Here is a 16,585-nt window from a genome sequence, read left to right as displayed (position 1 = left end):
TGAAGAGTGCTACTTATACAAGTGAGTGTGGTCATATTTTAGGTAAATAGCCTAACTATTAGCTCATTACCCCTTCAAGAATAGAAGTAAATTTAGCCTAAATTATCGCCCTTAAATTGTGCTGAGTTTCCATATTGTCCACAACGTCCATCTTTGATTATGCATATGCCAAAGTAGCGTGACAGGTTCCTTGTTTACGTTGTTAAGAGCGGATCCTACTCGAAATTCCTGCAAGACAACATTAAATCCAAAGAGAACAATCGTTAGTATGAGGATCCCTAGGATGGTCCGTGATCCTGATCCTGGAACTCTTCTGAGGATCACTATCTGCCAAAGAAACAAGGATCACTGGTTAGGATCACATGTAAGGATCATAAGTCATAAAAATCCAGCCCTAACAATTGCCCCCCAAAATATAAGGAGTATTTATCTAATATAAATGAGTTATATTTTGCCGGTCTTATCTCTAACTGACTTAACGGATATATAGCCGTTACAATGGAACTATCCGTTGTGATCTGACGTCACAGGAGTGACAGCCCTGCACAAATCATCAATATAAATATAAATAGAAATAGGGATAGGATCGAATGCATTTAAATTCAAAGCGACTCCCTTTATAACCGTATTCGGAAGATCAGCCAGGTATTATCCTTCTCATCTTCTTCTCTTTTGCTCTGTTTTTCTTCTTCTTTCCATTCTTCTGTAAAGATGTTGCTCCGGAACTCCCCGCATAAGGATCCTAAGAAGAACAGCCCCTTGAAGGGTCAAGGGATCATCAAAGATTCCCCCACCGAGAGGTGCTGTTTTACCGATCCTCAGATCGACAGAATCCGTCAATGCTTTCCGGCGAACACTATCTTCAAGTCTTTTACCCCCACTGCTTCGAGTGATTTTATTTCTGATACTTGGGTAGCTTTCCCGGTTACTCCGTTCTTGATAGGATATTCGTATCCTTTCCCACAGTTCACTCAATCCTTTTTCTCTCTTACCGGCATCTGCTATATCCAGGCTATGCCCATGATCTGGAGGGTGTTATACACCCTTGAGAGGATCATTGATCAAGAGGGGATTGACCTTGGTATGGCGGAGTTGGCTGAGATGTATGATCTTACCACCTTTGGATCCCATCGTTATTTGTTTAAGCGAAAAGCTGGAGAGGATCACCCTGTCTTTAAAGTTACCAAGAACGACATGAACTGGAAGCGACGGTTCTTTTTTGTTAGGAGAGATACCATCCCTGATGGGAGGAATCTGCCCAAAGAGTGGGCTACTCATGGTAGGATAGAGGATCCTGGAAGGATCACCATAAAACATGTTCCTTAGGATGAGGATCACTGATATTCTGTTATTTTTTGTGCAGCTATCTCCATCTCTCATCTGAAGTTGACACCTGCTGCCAAAGAGAGACTGCTGGCCTTTAGGAAACTTGATCCTGAAACAAGAACTTTCCAGATCATCATCCAGGATTCTCAGGAAGTATCCTCTGCTTCTGTTACAATGTCAAGTAAGTATCCTTTAAGGAGTATATATATAATGAGAGTCAAATAGAATTAAGATACTTATCTTGTTTTGGTTGTGTAGGTGCTGGAAAATCCTCTAAGTCTGCTTCAAAGTTTGGCATCGATGATCTTACAAATGTCAAATCCTCAAGGAAGAAGACTGCTGCTGCTAGCCCAACTGCTTCAGCCCCCAAAGCACCTGTCAGGGGTAAAGGAAAGAAGAGAAAGGCCTCTGAGGATTTACAAGGTCTGCCCCTGCTTCGCCAACAGTTCCTGGACTACTTCAATGAGGTAAGGATCACTGCCCCTGTTTGTTATCCTGACAGTTTTGAGGATCACTTGTTTCTGATGTTGGGCCTTGTTTTCCTTGCAGAAATTTGCTGAAATAGAGACTTATGTTGGCCACGTCGAGGATCAAGACCGCCAAATCGCTGACCTCCAACAAATGGGTGTGCTGAAGGATCTCAAGATTGCTGATCTTGAGAAGGAGCTCCGGGCTACCAAGGATGATGCTGCCAAGATGCTGATCAACTTTGATTATGAGAAGCATGATATCACCCAGGATGCCAAGGTCTCTGCTGCGATAGCCATGTATAAGATCCAGCTGTAGATGGCTGCGGAAGCTCAGGATCCTGCCTTCGACAAAAGCATATGGGACGTGGAGGGCTGGAAGGCGAGGCTGGCAGAGTTGGAGGATGATGAGGAGGCTGAGGAGATCCCGATGCTTGAAGGTGCTGGCAAGGATCATGCTGGGGAGGCAAGTGGAGCCGGTGGTGATGGTGCAGCGAAGGATTGAGCTACAGGATTGGGCAATGATGGAAACTTCGAGACTTAGCCGGAGCCCAATTTTTTTGTGGTTGTTGATGTTTTTCAGAAACAATTATGGTCTGTAACTTTGAACAATAGTTTTAGGATTAAGGATCCAGGATCCTTCAGACAATAGGTAGGATTGGAAATGGTGGAGGGATCCTCTGTTTGGGGGATGAAGCCATTGTTAACCTGCCGCCTTTTAGTTTCCTGCATGCTATGACCGCACAAACAATGGACACCCTTTGCTAACCCATGTGGACGGGCCACGTTTTGCTGGTAGAAACGTGGGTTGGCAATTTTGACAACTTTAAAGGGTTTTAAACCTTTGTTAATAAAATAACTCTAATCTTTTTGGCTTATCTCGTATTGTTATCCTTTTAATTTCCAACTGTTTTGATACATGTTTGTTTGAGTAAGAAAAGTTAAGCAAACTATGTTTAAGAAATTTAGGATATGATCCTGGATCAAATATCTTAGAATCGAAAATTTTCAAAGTAGTTTATTTTAAGGATCATAGGTTCAGTTGTCAAGGTCTAAGGGTTATTCAAATGAATAATGAATGAAATTGAAAATAATTAAGGATCATACCTGAGGATCCAAGTTAGGATCCTAACCTTTAATCAGGATAACCATAAATGAAACTTTAATGGATAATAAGGATTAAGGATCCTTAATTTGTTTAACTTTGAAAACCTGAAAAGTAGAACATAACTTGGGACTAAGCCAATATAAAAGATAAGTTAGTAACTGGGGACAAGCCCAAAGGATAACTGGGGACAAGCCCGAAGGATAACTGGGGACAAGCCCGAAGGATAACTGGGGACAAGCCCAAGGATAACTGGGGACAAGCCCAAGGATCGTATGTAAACTGGAGTATGGCCCTCACTGGTGACTATCCAAACTTAGTGACATGAAAATGCCAAAACCTTAGCTAACGTGAAAACGTTAGAAACCTTAGGAACGGATGTATGGTACGTCTACCATTATACGTAGGATCCTAGGTATAGCCAGTGCGATGAGGTTATCAGCCCCTAAAGCGAGTACTGGTCCCAAAGACGTGAACTATACCAGGATCATCGTGCGCTACAGGCGAAAACTGGGGACAAGCCCAAGGATAACTGGGGTTGAACCCAAGGATCTGAGATGCTTTTGAAGACTATCAATAACATGCTGGGGATACCTGGACTATCAGAACTCAAATTCTCGTGAGAGGAGGATGAAGGATACATGATCCTTATCCTTAGGTAAAAATAAGAAAATGGAATAGTTTAGGATTAGGACTTTACCAGAGTAAGGATCATTGACATCACTGGGATCCTTCGAGGATGCTTTCAATGTAAGGATCATATGTGCCAGGAGGATCCTGCTCGAATGAAATATTTCTTTAAGTGAACAGCATTCTAGGCTCTTGATAACAAATTTCCTTCCATGGTTAGCAATCTATATGCCCCCTTTCCTGCTTCGGCTTCAATCAAGTAGGGGCCTTCCCACTTTGGTGCCAATTTCCCATCAGCAGGATTGATGGTATTTTGGAATGCTTTTCTCAATACCATATCCCCAACTTGAAATTTCCTTATCCTGACATTTTTGTTGTAAGCACCAGCCATTCTTTGTTGGTAGCTAGCCATCCTTATCCTAGCCAGATCCCTGATTTCTTCAATAGTATCCAAGTCTTGAGCCAGGTTTGCATCATTCTTTTCAGGATCACGGGTACTTGTTCTAGCAGTTGGAACCACCATTTCTGTTGGGATCACTGATTCTGCCCCAAACACCAAAGAGAAGGGTGTTTGACCAGTAGCATTCTTGGGGGTTGTCCTATCAGCCCAGAGCACATAAGGCAATTCCTCTGCCCATTTCCCCTTCTTGGATCCAAGTTTCTTCTTCAGATTGTTGATGATGATCTTGTTGGATGATTCTGCTTGGCCATTGGCTTGTGAGTGGACTGGTGTTGATGTTATCATCTTAATCCCCCAACTGTCACAAAAGTTAGTAGTCCTGCTCCCAATAAATTGGGAACCATTATCACATACAATTTCAGAAGGAATGCCAAATCTAGTTATAATGTTTCTCTTAATAAAGGATATAACTTCCTTTTCTCTGACTTGGGCAAAAGCTTCAGCCTCTATCCACTTGGAGAAGTAGTCAGTCATGGCAAGCATGAATACTTTTCCACCAGGTGCCTTAGGGAGCTTGCCAACTATATCCATCCCCCATCTCATAAATGGCCAAGAGGATGGAATAGGATGTAGAAATTCAGCCGGCTGATGAAGGATATTGCTGTGTCTTTGACAAGGATCACACTTCTTAGCATACTCTACAGCATCCCTTTTCATAGTTGGCCAGTAGTATCCTGTCCTTAGGATCCTTGAGAACAATGCCCTGCCCCCAGTGTGGTTTCCACAATCTCCTTCATGGAAGTCTTTTAACACTTCTTGAACTTCAGGATCCTCGATACATCTTAAATATGGTCCTGCAAGAGATCGCTTATATAGCACATTATTCAAGATTGTGAATTGAGATACCTTAATTCTGAAGGCCCTAGGATTTTCTCCCATAGGAATCTCTCCATGTTGTAAAGTATCCCATGATTGGTGAGATCCATGATCCTGAATAAGATTGAGTATCCTCACTAGGGATCATTGCAGTATCCTCTTCTATTTCCATGGCCACCTGATTTTCAATAGCAGGAGCCAGGATATGGATGATGGGGATACTTATATCCTCTGGGATCTTCAAAGATGATCCTAGATTGGCCAATGCATCAGCTTCTGTATTTTCCTCCCTTGGTACCTGTGTTAAACTGAAAGAAACAAAGGAGAGTGCCAATTCTTTGACTATCTCTAAATATTTGGTTAGTTTTTCGCCTTTAACAGCATAGGATCCATTAAAGTGATTAGTGATTAACAATGAGTCCACGTATACCTCAAGATACCTGATCCTCATGTGTTTAGCGATTTGTAAACCAGCGATTAAGGCTTCATATTCAGCCTCATTATTAGTGGCTTGGAACTCACAAGCTATGGAATGGGGTATTATGTCCCCCTGTGGCGATTTTAGTAGTATACCAAGCCCCGTGCCTTTGACATTTGAGGATCCGTCAGTATGTAGTATCCAAGGATCCTTAGTTTCATCCAACTGCTGGACTTCCAATTCGGCTTCCTTTTGTAAGTCACTACTGAAATTAGCCACAAAGTCTGCTAATGCTTGGGATTTGATGGCTGTTCTGGGTTCATATCTTATATCATGGGCACTAAGCTTTACTGCCCACTTAGCCATTCTTCCGGACATCTCTGGTTTCCTGAGGACATTCTTAATTGGGAAATTAGTTCTAACAACAATAATATGTGTTTCAAAATAATGTCTTAGTTTAGTAGATGCCATAATCAGTGCAAGGATAAGTTTTTCAAGGTGTGAATACCTGGATTCAGCATCAAGTAAACTCTTACTTACATAATAGACAGGATATTGTGTACCTTCATGATCCTTAACAAGGACTGCACTTACTGCTTTTGAGGATACCGCAAGGTATAAGGATAACACATCTCCTTTTTCTGGCTTCATCAATGCTGGGGCTGAGGACATGTATCTTCTCCCTCTTCTTCTGCTTTACAACCGGAATAAGGAACCTTAGAATTCACCCCGATGAAAAAATGGGATTTGAGAGGCTAGCGAATCGGAATTGTATGGAATGTCCTACTCCTGCCCGAGCTTTCCGATCAACCAATCCCCTATTTCAGGGACATCTGTGTTAGGTAGGCCCAGGGATCACTGATTAGTCGAATGAGCCCATCCCTTTAGAGCTTGTAAAGCATTCTCATGCTTTTCAGTCCATTCGAATTTCTTGTTCTTTCTTAGGATATCATAGAATTCTTTGCATTTTTCTGAGGATTTGGATATGAATCTGTTTAGAGCTGCTATCCTGCCTGTTAGCCTTTGCACATCCTTAGCGTTGGCAGGGGATTTGATATTCACCAATGCTTTGATTTGTTCCGGGCTTGCTTCAATGCCCCTCTGGGTTACCATATATCCTAAGAATTTTCCTGCTTTAACACCAAAGTGACATTTTGAAGGATTAAGCTTCATGTTATAGTTATCAAGGATATCAAATGCTTCCTCCAAGTCCCTTAGGTGATCCTCAGCTTTTTTGGATTTCACCACCATATCGTCTATGTACACTTCCATAGTTTGTCCAATTTGATCTTTGAACATCATATTCACCAGCCTTTGATATGTTGCACCTGCATTTCTTAATCCAAAAGGCATAGCAATATAACAATATAAACTGGTTGGGGTCATAAAAGCCGTATCCTCTTGGTCAGATGGTTCCATCTGAATTTGTTGGAATCCAGATGATGCATCCATAAAGGTTAACAGTTCATGACCCGCCGTTGCATCCACCATGGAGTCAATGTGGGGTAATGGGAAAGGATCCTTGGGACATGCCTTATTCAAATCAGTGAAATCGACACATACCCTCCACTTTCCATGTTTCTTTTGAACAACAACCACATTGGCCAGCCATTTTGGATACTTCACTTCTCTGATCATACCTGCTCGTAGTAATCTTTCTACCTCTTCCTGGATAATGGCATTTCTTTCTGGTGCAAACTTCCTCCTTTTTTGATGGATCGGTTTAACTGACCTGTCAATGCCAAGTTTATGAGTGATAATATCCTTAGATATACCTGTCATATCCTCATGTTTCCATGCAAAGGTATATTTTCTTCTTTTGAGGAAGGACATTATGTCTTCTTTCATTTTATCAAGGATCCCTGATCCGATGTAGATCTTGGATTCAGGATCATCAGGATCCAAGAGGATTTCATCCACATCCTGCTCTCTTGCCTCCAAGACACCCCTTGGAGGATACTTTAATTGCTATTGCTCCCTTGGTTTCGAGGCTGGTTTCATTGATGAGGTGTAACAATCCTTAGCCTCCTGTTGATCACTATCGATCTTGATTATTCCCCATGGGCTAGGGAGCTTCACACATTGATGGTAGGTGGATGGGACTCCCTTCATATCATGTATCCAGGGCCTGCCAAGGATAACATTACAACAAGACAAACAGTCAATAACACAAAATTTCTGATAATTATGTAGTCCTTCCACGTAAATTGGGAGTTTGATGTCCCCCAGGGTTTTCTTAGTTTCCCCACTGAATCCCACGAGTACGGAGGATCTTCGAGTGATGTCTGATTCAGGAATACCCATCTTCTTCAGAACATCAAGCTGGATAATGTTTACTGAACTTCCTCCGTCAATAAGGATCATGCGGACAAAGTGGTTAGAAATGAAGAGAGTAATAACTAAACTATCATGATGAGGATCCTGGATGTTAATGCGATCATCCTTATCAAAGGTTATGGCTTTTCCTTCCGAGACACTTGATGTTCGAATAGGTCTTTCTCCGTTATCCATTTTAGCTTCCTTTGCATGCCTTTTAGCTGCTGAGAAGGATGTACCACAGATGTCTGATCCTCCAGAAATAAAGTTGATCACTTGTGCATCTGCAGGAGGAGCTGGGGCTTTCTCAGGGATCCTTTCAGGATCCTGAGTCCTTTGCTTTTTTCTTCCCAACAACTCTTTTAGATGCCCCTTACTTAGCAGATACCCAATTTCCTTTCTTAACGCGATGCATTCTTCGGTTAAATGCCCAAAATCCTCGTGGTATGCACACCACTTCGATTTGTCTTTAGTTCCGGCTGGTTTGTCATTTTTTCTGGGCCATCTGGCTTTTTCTCCTAGATTCTGCATTGCAAGGATTAGTTCATGATTATCAACGGAAAAACAATATTCAGAAATCGGAGGATAATCCTCATCATCCTCTTCTTGGTCAACGGCATGCACGTTCTGGTTGTCATTTCTATTGTAGGATTTGAATCTGCTGCTTTTGAAAGAGGATCCTTGCTTTTCTTGTTTTGAGGATCCTACTTGTCTTTCCTGGATCCTTTTGTCATCCTCTAGCCGGATGAACCTGAGTGCACGAGTTCTTACTTCATCTAGGTTCCTGCATGGTGTCATAACAAGATCATCATAGAACAATGAATCCCTAAGCAATCCCATTTTGAAGGCCTCAACAGCTGTGGCCATATCCAAGTTGGGAATGTCCAAGGATTCTTTACTAAATTTGGTTATATAATCCCTTAATGATTCATTATGAACCTGAGTTACCCTATATAAATCACTAGTCAATCTTTCAAATTTTCTACTACAAGAGAATTGATTATTGAATTAATTAAGTAGATTAGCAAATGAGGTAATAGAGTAAGGGGGAAGACTTAGCAGCCATTTAAGAGCTGATCCAGTAAGAGTGGATCCAAATCCTTTGCATAGGCATGCTTCCTTTAGCTTTTCTGGAATTGGATTGATCTCCATCCTTTCCCTGTATTGTGCTATGTGTTCCTCAGGATCCGTTGTACCATCATACAGCTTCATAGTAGGGATATGGAACCTTTTGGGTATCTCAGCATCACAAATTGGTGGTGCAAAACGAGATACCTTATGGCTTCCATCTGCAATCTCCGGGATAGGTTTGACTACCCCTGGAATACTTGATATCATATCCTTCAGTTTTTGTAGTTCTCTGGCCATAGCATGACTGATACCTGTATCCTGCATGAATCCATGGTTAGTGGTAAGAGAATTATTAAAAGTGTTACCTCCCATCGGGTTCAAGTTAGGAACACTGGATGTGAATCCATATTGCTGGGATTCTGGGATGATGGATGGACCAGTGGAAGCAATGGTCTGCATCGGAATAAAATCTCCTTGATGGACATCTGGACTTCCTGTTTGCAAATTCTTCAAGGATCCTGGTATCTGAAGGGATCCTTGAACCTGGGATGATCCTGGAACAAAGGAGGATCCTTGAACCTGGGATGATCCTGGAACAAAGGAGGATCCTTGAACCTGGGATGATCCTGGAACAAAGGAGGATCCTAAGCTCATGAAGGATCCCATATGTTGAGTGTAGGATCCTGCCGGTTGGAAATATGATCCTGATGCCTGAGTCATTGCTGCTGGGCCGAAATGCACTCCTCTTAATCCACCCATATGTTGAACGTCCGGGGCCTCTGATGGCTGTGAAGTAACCATCGGAGTATCAAAATTTAAAGATTTGGGCATCAGTGGGGAATGATCCTCCGCCGTTTTCTTTTGTCTTTTGAGATCTCCGATATCTCTAAGGATCCTGTCATTAGTTTCATCCTGCTGCTGCATACGATCCCTCATCTGCAAAATCAAAGTAAATATATCACTAGTACTGGGAGCAGAAGAGGTTAGAGCAGAAGAAGATGATGGTTTAGAGAAGATAGGAGTTGGTCTCTTCTCAGCAATTTTCTGAGATCCGGTTGGTGGTGGAGGCAAAGGTGGAATGCCATTAGATGAATTGATTGCAGACATCGCTGTGGAAGTATTCTTCAATGATGAAGCCATGCTACACTTCCGGAAAGATCACCAACAGAAAAAAAAAATTTATGAATGAAGCACCAATTGCCCCACGGTGGGCGCCAAACTGTTTTGGTCAAAAATCACACAAGGATAATGCAACCAAACTCTATGTAAATGGGGAATGATGCTTGGTTTGATGAATAAAGTAAAGGATCACTTTAATGTAAAATATGTAAGTGACACAAGGATTTATACGAGGAAAAAGCCCTTGATCAAGGATCTCCGGCATAAAAAACCCCGGGTGATGGAAACTACCGATCACCAAACTTCAATATATCAAATAATGGTTACAACTTTGGATGGTAACGAGCTAGGTACAAGGATCACTATAGTATCGTGTGCTAAAGCGTGTGAGAAATGTGTTGTGTCTTCCGAATGTTGAAGAGTGCTACTTATACAAGTGAGTGTCATATTTTAGGTAAATAACCTAACTATTAGCTCGTTACCCCTTCAAGAATAGAAGTAAATTTAGCCTAAATTATCGCCCTTAAATTGTGCTGAGTTTCCATATTGTCGACAACGTCCATCTTTGATTATGCATATGCCAAAGTAGCGTGACAGGTTCCTTGTTTACGTTGTTAAGAGCGGATCCTACTCGAAATTCCTGCAAGACAACATTAAATCCAAAGAGAACAATCGTTAGTATGAGGATCCCTAGGATGGTCCGTGATCCTGATCCTGGAACTCTTCTGAGGATCACTATCTGCCAAAGAAACAAGGATCACTGGTTAGGATCACATGTAAGGATCATAAGTCATAAAAATCCAGCCCTAACAGTTTCGTCGTCATTTCTCTCCTCCAAGCCAGGTTGAAGATGGCTCATGAAGCCAAAACATTAGGTTTCGACTGCCCTTCTTGGGATGTTGGTGCTTGGGAGACCAAGCTAAAGAACCTTGGCGGCACCTCTTCCAAATCAATTGTCGATGAACCTTCCAAAACAGTTGAAAAAGCAACCGATGCTGAGAAGGATACTGAAGCGGATCCCAAGACGGATGTTGCTGAAACCACTATGGACCAAGAAGGCACTACCCCCTAGAGCTTATTTCCTTTGAATTATTCGAACAATTTTATGTTTTTATGAACAATTTATATTTCTGTATCTAAACAATTTGATAGCCGAAGGTGGATGGGTCCTGGGTTTCAGGATGAAACCTTTGGTTATCAACCAGTATTGATTACTTCAAGAATAATTTCATCTTTTTATATTTCTAAGTATAAATCTTAGCTTTGCAAAAAATTTCATACTGTTATCTTATAAAATATCCTGATCAGCGTGCTCAGCGATATACTGTAAAAACTTTTTATTAGATAGAACTTCCAAACATCCCTTCAACTTTGTAGAAAGTTTTTGATAAACAATCTATTTTTCCAAAACCAGTTTTCGATAATATTTAAATGATCAAAGTTCCAAACTAACACTAGTTTCAAATACCCTAATCAAATATTCTGAAAAGGACTTTAAGAATATATCATGATACTTATCATAATGTTACTAAAAACTTAGATGATGTTTACAAAGGAAAGATCATACCAGAAATAGGGTATAAACCTATTACCAAACTTCAATCCCTTTGCAATTCTTCTAATGAAGATGTCCCCTGTGCAAGGTACTTAGTGCATTAGTTCCAAGCCTTATCCCTTTAGCTTTACACCACCACCATGGTAGGAATGTCCCCTGTGTACAATGCCTTCAAATACTTTAGAAATCTTCTGAATGTCAGTTTCCATTGTATAGGCAATTTTTTTACGTCCTAAGGGCAAAACCCAAGGATGTACTGGAGATAAATCCCTTGTATCCTGGGGAAAATCCCAAATTTTCATGCGCTACAGGCGGGAGTGTATAAACTCCAAGACTTAGAAAGGTGAAAACCTTTAAACCTTAGAGAGTATGAAAATACCCTTTCGTGAGAGAGGGTGATCAATCCTCATATACCTTTAGGATTCAGGATATAGCCAACAGTAACGAAATTGTCAGCCACTTTTACATGGACTGGTCCCGCCACCTTGAACTATCCTTGAATAACTTGCGCTCCAGGTGGGGTGTTTAAACCCAATTCAGAAGAAAGGTGAATACCTTTAAACCTGTGAAGGGATCAGTATCCCTTAAACGTGAGAGAGGGGGCCAATCCTCTAATCTTTCGAGTTATCCTGAGTACATATCCTGGAGCTGTATCCTGAAACATATCTTGCAAAACAATTGTAAACTAAGGTGGGTGTTAGCTTGGCTAACACCCCTCCGATGCTTAAGTCAGTATTGGGTTACAAAGAACAAATTAAACCAAACATATTTAAAAAAGGTAGAATTCATACCATCCTGAGTTAGAAATTAAATTCTAAACTCACTTGAAATAGAGCTTAAGGTGTATAGCATTCCAAGACCTCGGTAGCATATCCCCCTCCATATTCTTGAGTCTGTATGCTCCTTTCCCTGCTTCTGATTCAACTTCGTATGGTCCTTCCCATTTTGGAGCTAACTTGCCATCGGCAGGATTAGTAGTATTCTGAAAAGCCTTTCTTAGCACCCAATCTCCAACCTTAAATCTTCTGGTCCTAATGTTCTTGTTATATGCCCTGGATATTCTCTGTTGATATGCTGCCATCCTTAGCCTTGCCGCGTCTCTCTTCTCATCTATAGTGTCTAAATCCTGACTCAAGGCTTCAGGATTCTGCTCAGGATCACTTAGGGTAGATCTTGCAGTGGGTATTGTCATTTCCGTCGGAATCATTGCTTCTGCTCCAAATACCAAGGAAAATGGGGTTTGGCCTGTATTCTTTACCGTTGTCCTATCAGCCCATAAAACAAAGGGTAATTCTTTTGCCCATCTTCCTTTTTTGGCTCCAAGCCTTTTCTTTAAGTTATTGACAATTATCTTGTTTGAGGATTCTGCTTGTCCATTCGCTTGAGGATGTACTGGAGTAGATGTTACCATTTTGATTCCCCAACTCTTGCAAAAGTCAGTAGTTTTCTTGCTTATAAACTGAGAACCATTGTCACAGATTATTTCGGCTGGTATTCCGAATCTGGTCAGGATATTCCTCTTTATGAAGGATACTACTTCTTGGTCTCTAACTTGAACAAATGCTTCCACTTCGACCCACTTAGAGAAATAGTCCGTCTTTGCTAGCATAAAAACTTTTCCTCCCAGGGCTTTTGGTAGCTTTCCCACAATATCCATACCCCACTTCATAAATGGCCAAGGGGAAACAATAGGATACAATGGTTCAGCAGGTTGATGCAGTATGTTACTATGTCTCTGACATGCGTCACATCTTCGAGCATATTCTGCGGCATCTTTCCTCATTGTTGGCCAATAATATCCTATCCTTAATACTTTTGAGAATAACGACCTGCCCCCAGTATGGTTACCACAATCCCCTTCATGTATATCCTGAAGTACTTCTTTGGCTTCAGGACCCTCCAAGCACCTCAAATACGGTCCTGCAAGAGATTTCTTGTATAAAACATTGTTTATAATAGTGAATCGTGATACCTTCATCCTAAATGCCTTAGGATTTTCATCTCCGGGGATATGTCCTTCCTTGAGATATCTCATGATTGGAGTCGTCCAGGATTTAGGATCCTTTTCAGGATACTCCGCTCCAGGATCCTGAATACCTGCTACTTCTTTTTCCCGAGGATTCGTTGCAGGATACAAGATATGTAATATTGGTATTTGGGTCCCTTCAGGTATCCTGATCGATGATCCCAAATTTGCTAAGGCATCCGCTTTAGCATTATCCTCCCTTGGTACCTGTTCAAGTATAAAAACATCGAAATATCCTGCTAATTTTTTGAGAATATCGTGATATTCGATTAATTTCTCACCCTTAACTGCATAGGATCCATTAAAATGGTTAGTAATTAACAAAGAGTCAACATATACTTGCAAATGTTTGATACTCATACTCTTAGCCAATTCTAATCCTGCAATTAAAGCTTTATATTCTGCCTCATTGTTAGTAGCAGGAAATTCACACCTAATAGCCTGGGGTAATATGTCCCCCTGTGGCGATTTTAGTAGTATTCCTAATCCTACTCCTCTTACATTAGATGTGCCATCAGTATATAATGTCCAGGATCCTGAGGATTCTCCTAACTGTTGAACTTCTAGGTCTACCTCGTCCTGAATGTCACTACTAAAATCAGCCACAAAGTCAGCTAAAGCCTGAGACTTTATGGCATTTCTAGGTTCATATACTAAATCATAAGCACTCAACTTTACTGACCACTTGGCCATCCTGCCCGAAATTTCTAGTTTCCTAAGCACATTTTTGACAGGATAATTTGTCTTAACATGTATCCTATGTGTCTCGAAATAATGTCTAAGCTTCGTTGATGCCATGACCAATGCTAGTATTAATTTTTCTAAGTGAGAGTACCTAGTTTCAGCATCTAATAAACTTTTACTAACATAATAAACAGGATATTGCTGACCTTCATGGTCTTTTATAAGAACGGCACTTACAGCATTCCCTGATACAGCAAGGTATAGGGATAGTGGTTCACCATTTTCAGGCTTCATCAATAGAGGTGCGGTTAAGAGATATCGTTTCAAATCCTGCAGGGCTACTTCATGCTTCTCCCCCCATTCGAATCTTTTGTTCTTCTTCAGGATATCATAAAAGTCTTTGCATTTCTCTGAGGATCTTGAGATAAACCTGTTTAAGGCTGCTACTCGGCCTGTCAATCTTTGTACGTCCTTCATATTTGAGGGTGATTTTATATCCAGGGTAGCTTTGATCTGCTCTGGGCTTGCTTCTATCCCCCTTTTTGTCACCATATATCCAAGAAACTTTCCTGCCCCCACTCCGAAATGGCATTTAGCAGGATTTAGCTTCATGTTGTATTGATCCAGGATATCAAATGCTCCCTTGATATCCTGGAGGTGATCCTCAGCCTTTTTAGATTTCACCACCATATCATCGATATATACCTCCATGGTGTCCCCCCAGTTTGTCTTTGAACATCATGTTTACCAATCTTTGGTATGTTGCACCTGCATTTTTCAAACCAAAAGGCATAGCTGTATAACAATAAATACCTGTTGGTGTCATGAAGGCAGTATCCTCCTGGTCAGAAGGCTCCATTTGGATCTGTTGAAATCCTGAAGATGCGTCCATGAAAGTCAGCATTTCATGCCCGGCAGTGGCATCTACCATTGCATCAATGTGGGGAAGAGGAAATGGGTGTTTAGGACAGGCTTTGTTCAAGTCTGTGTAGTCTACACAAACTCTCCATTTCCCATTTTTCTTTTGTACTACAACCACGTTTGCTAGCCATCTTGGGAACCTAACCTCTCTGATCATTCTGGACTTTAATAGTCTTTCAACTTCCTCCTGGATAATAGTGTTCCGCTCAGGAGCAAACTTCCTTCTTTTTTGTTGCACAGGCTGGAATGATTTATCAATTCCAAGCTTGTGAGTGATAATATCTTTGGATATGCCTGTCATATCCTCATGCTTCCATGCAAAAGTTGACATCCTGCATTTTAAAAAGTTAATTAGTTGTTCTTCAATATCCTGAGGGATATTGGTTCCCACGAGCACCGAAATATCGGGATTATCCTGGTCTAGGATAATTTTCTTCACATCTTGCTCTGGATCCTCCACGATATCCTGGGCCCGCGTCTTTAATTGCTATGCTGCACTAGGTTTGGTTGAGGATTTCATCGAGGATGAGTAACATTCTTTCGCCTCCTGCTGATCACTATCAACTTTGACAACTCCCCAAGGGGTAGGTATCTTGATGCATTGTTGATATGTTGATGGCACGGCCTTTATATCGTGAATCCACGGTCTACCCAGTATGATGTTATAGCAGGATAGAGAATCCATCACACAGAAACGTTGTATCGAGTTGACTCCTTCAACGTATACTGGCAACTTTATCTCTCCCACTGTGTTTCTAGCCTCTCCACTGAACCCAACAAGCACGGTAGACTTTGAAGTGATATCCATTGGAGATACATTCATTCTCTTCAGAGTTTCTAGTTGGATTATGTTGACGGAGCTGCCATTATCAACCAGTATCCTGCGTACAAAATGGTTAGCCACATATAACGTTATTACCAGAGCATCATGGTGAGGATCCTGGACAGTATCCCTGTCATCTGCATCAAAAGTGATCACTTTGTCAGTTGTGAGGGTAGTCATCCTGACAGGTTTGTCTCCCCTTTCGGCCTTAGCTTCCTTTGCATGTCTCTTTGCTGCCGAATACGAAGTCCCACAAATGTCGGATCCTCCCGAAATGAAGTTGATTATCTTGGCATCCGCGGGAGGTGATGCTGCTCGCTCAGGATCCTTCTCAGTATCCTGACCTTTATTCTTCTTTCTTCCTAAGAGATCTTTCAGATATCCCTTGCTTAGAAGATAGCTTATTTCTTTCCTTAGAGCAATGCAATCCTCAGTTACATGTCCGAAATCCTCGTGGAAAGCACACCATTTTGACTTATCTTTCCAGTCGGCCTTTTGTTGATTCTTTCGAGGCCACCTAGCCTTGTCTCCTAGACCCTGCATGGCATACATTAATTCGGGAATGTTAACAGAAAAGCAATACTCAGACAACTCAGGATACTCTTCAGGATCCTCATCTTCGACAGCATTCACTCTCTTGTTTTCATTTCTACCATATGGCTTAGGCCGATATGACTTGAATGAGGATTCTGACTTCCTGTTAGTTGACTCATAATTGTTAGATGAGTTCATCCTTTCTTGCATCTTCCTGTCATCCTCCAGACGGATATATCTCAAAGCCCTGTTACGAGCTTCGTCAAGATTCCTGCAGGGATTCATTACAAGATCCTGATAAAACTGAGAATCCT

The sequence above is a fragment of the Helianthus annuus genome, chromosome 9, assembly GCF_002127325.2.
Source record: "Helianthus annuus cultivar XRQ/B chromosome 9, HanXRQr2.0-SUNRISE, whole genome shotgun sequence".
Lineage (NCBI taxonomy): Eukaryota > Viridiplantae > Streptophyta > Magnoliopsida > Asterales > Asteraceae > Helianthus > Helianthus annuus.
Note: the sequence above shows the minus strand (reverse complement) of the source record.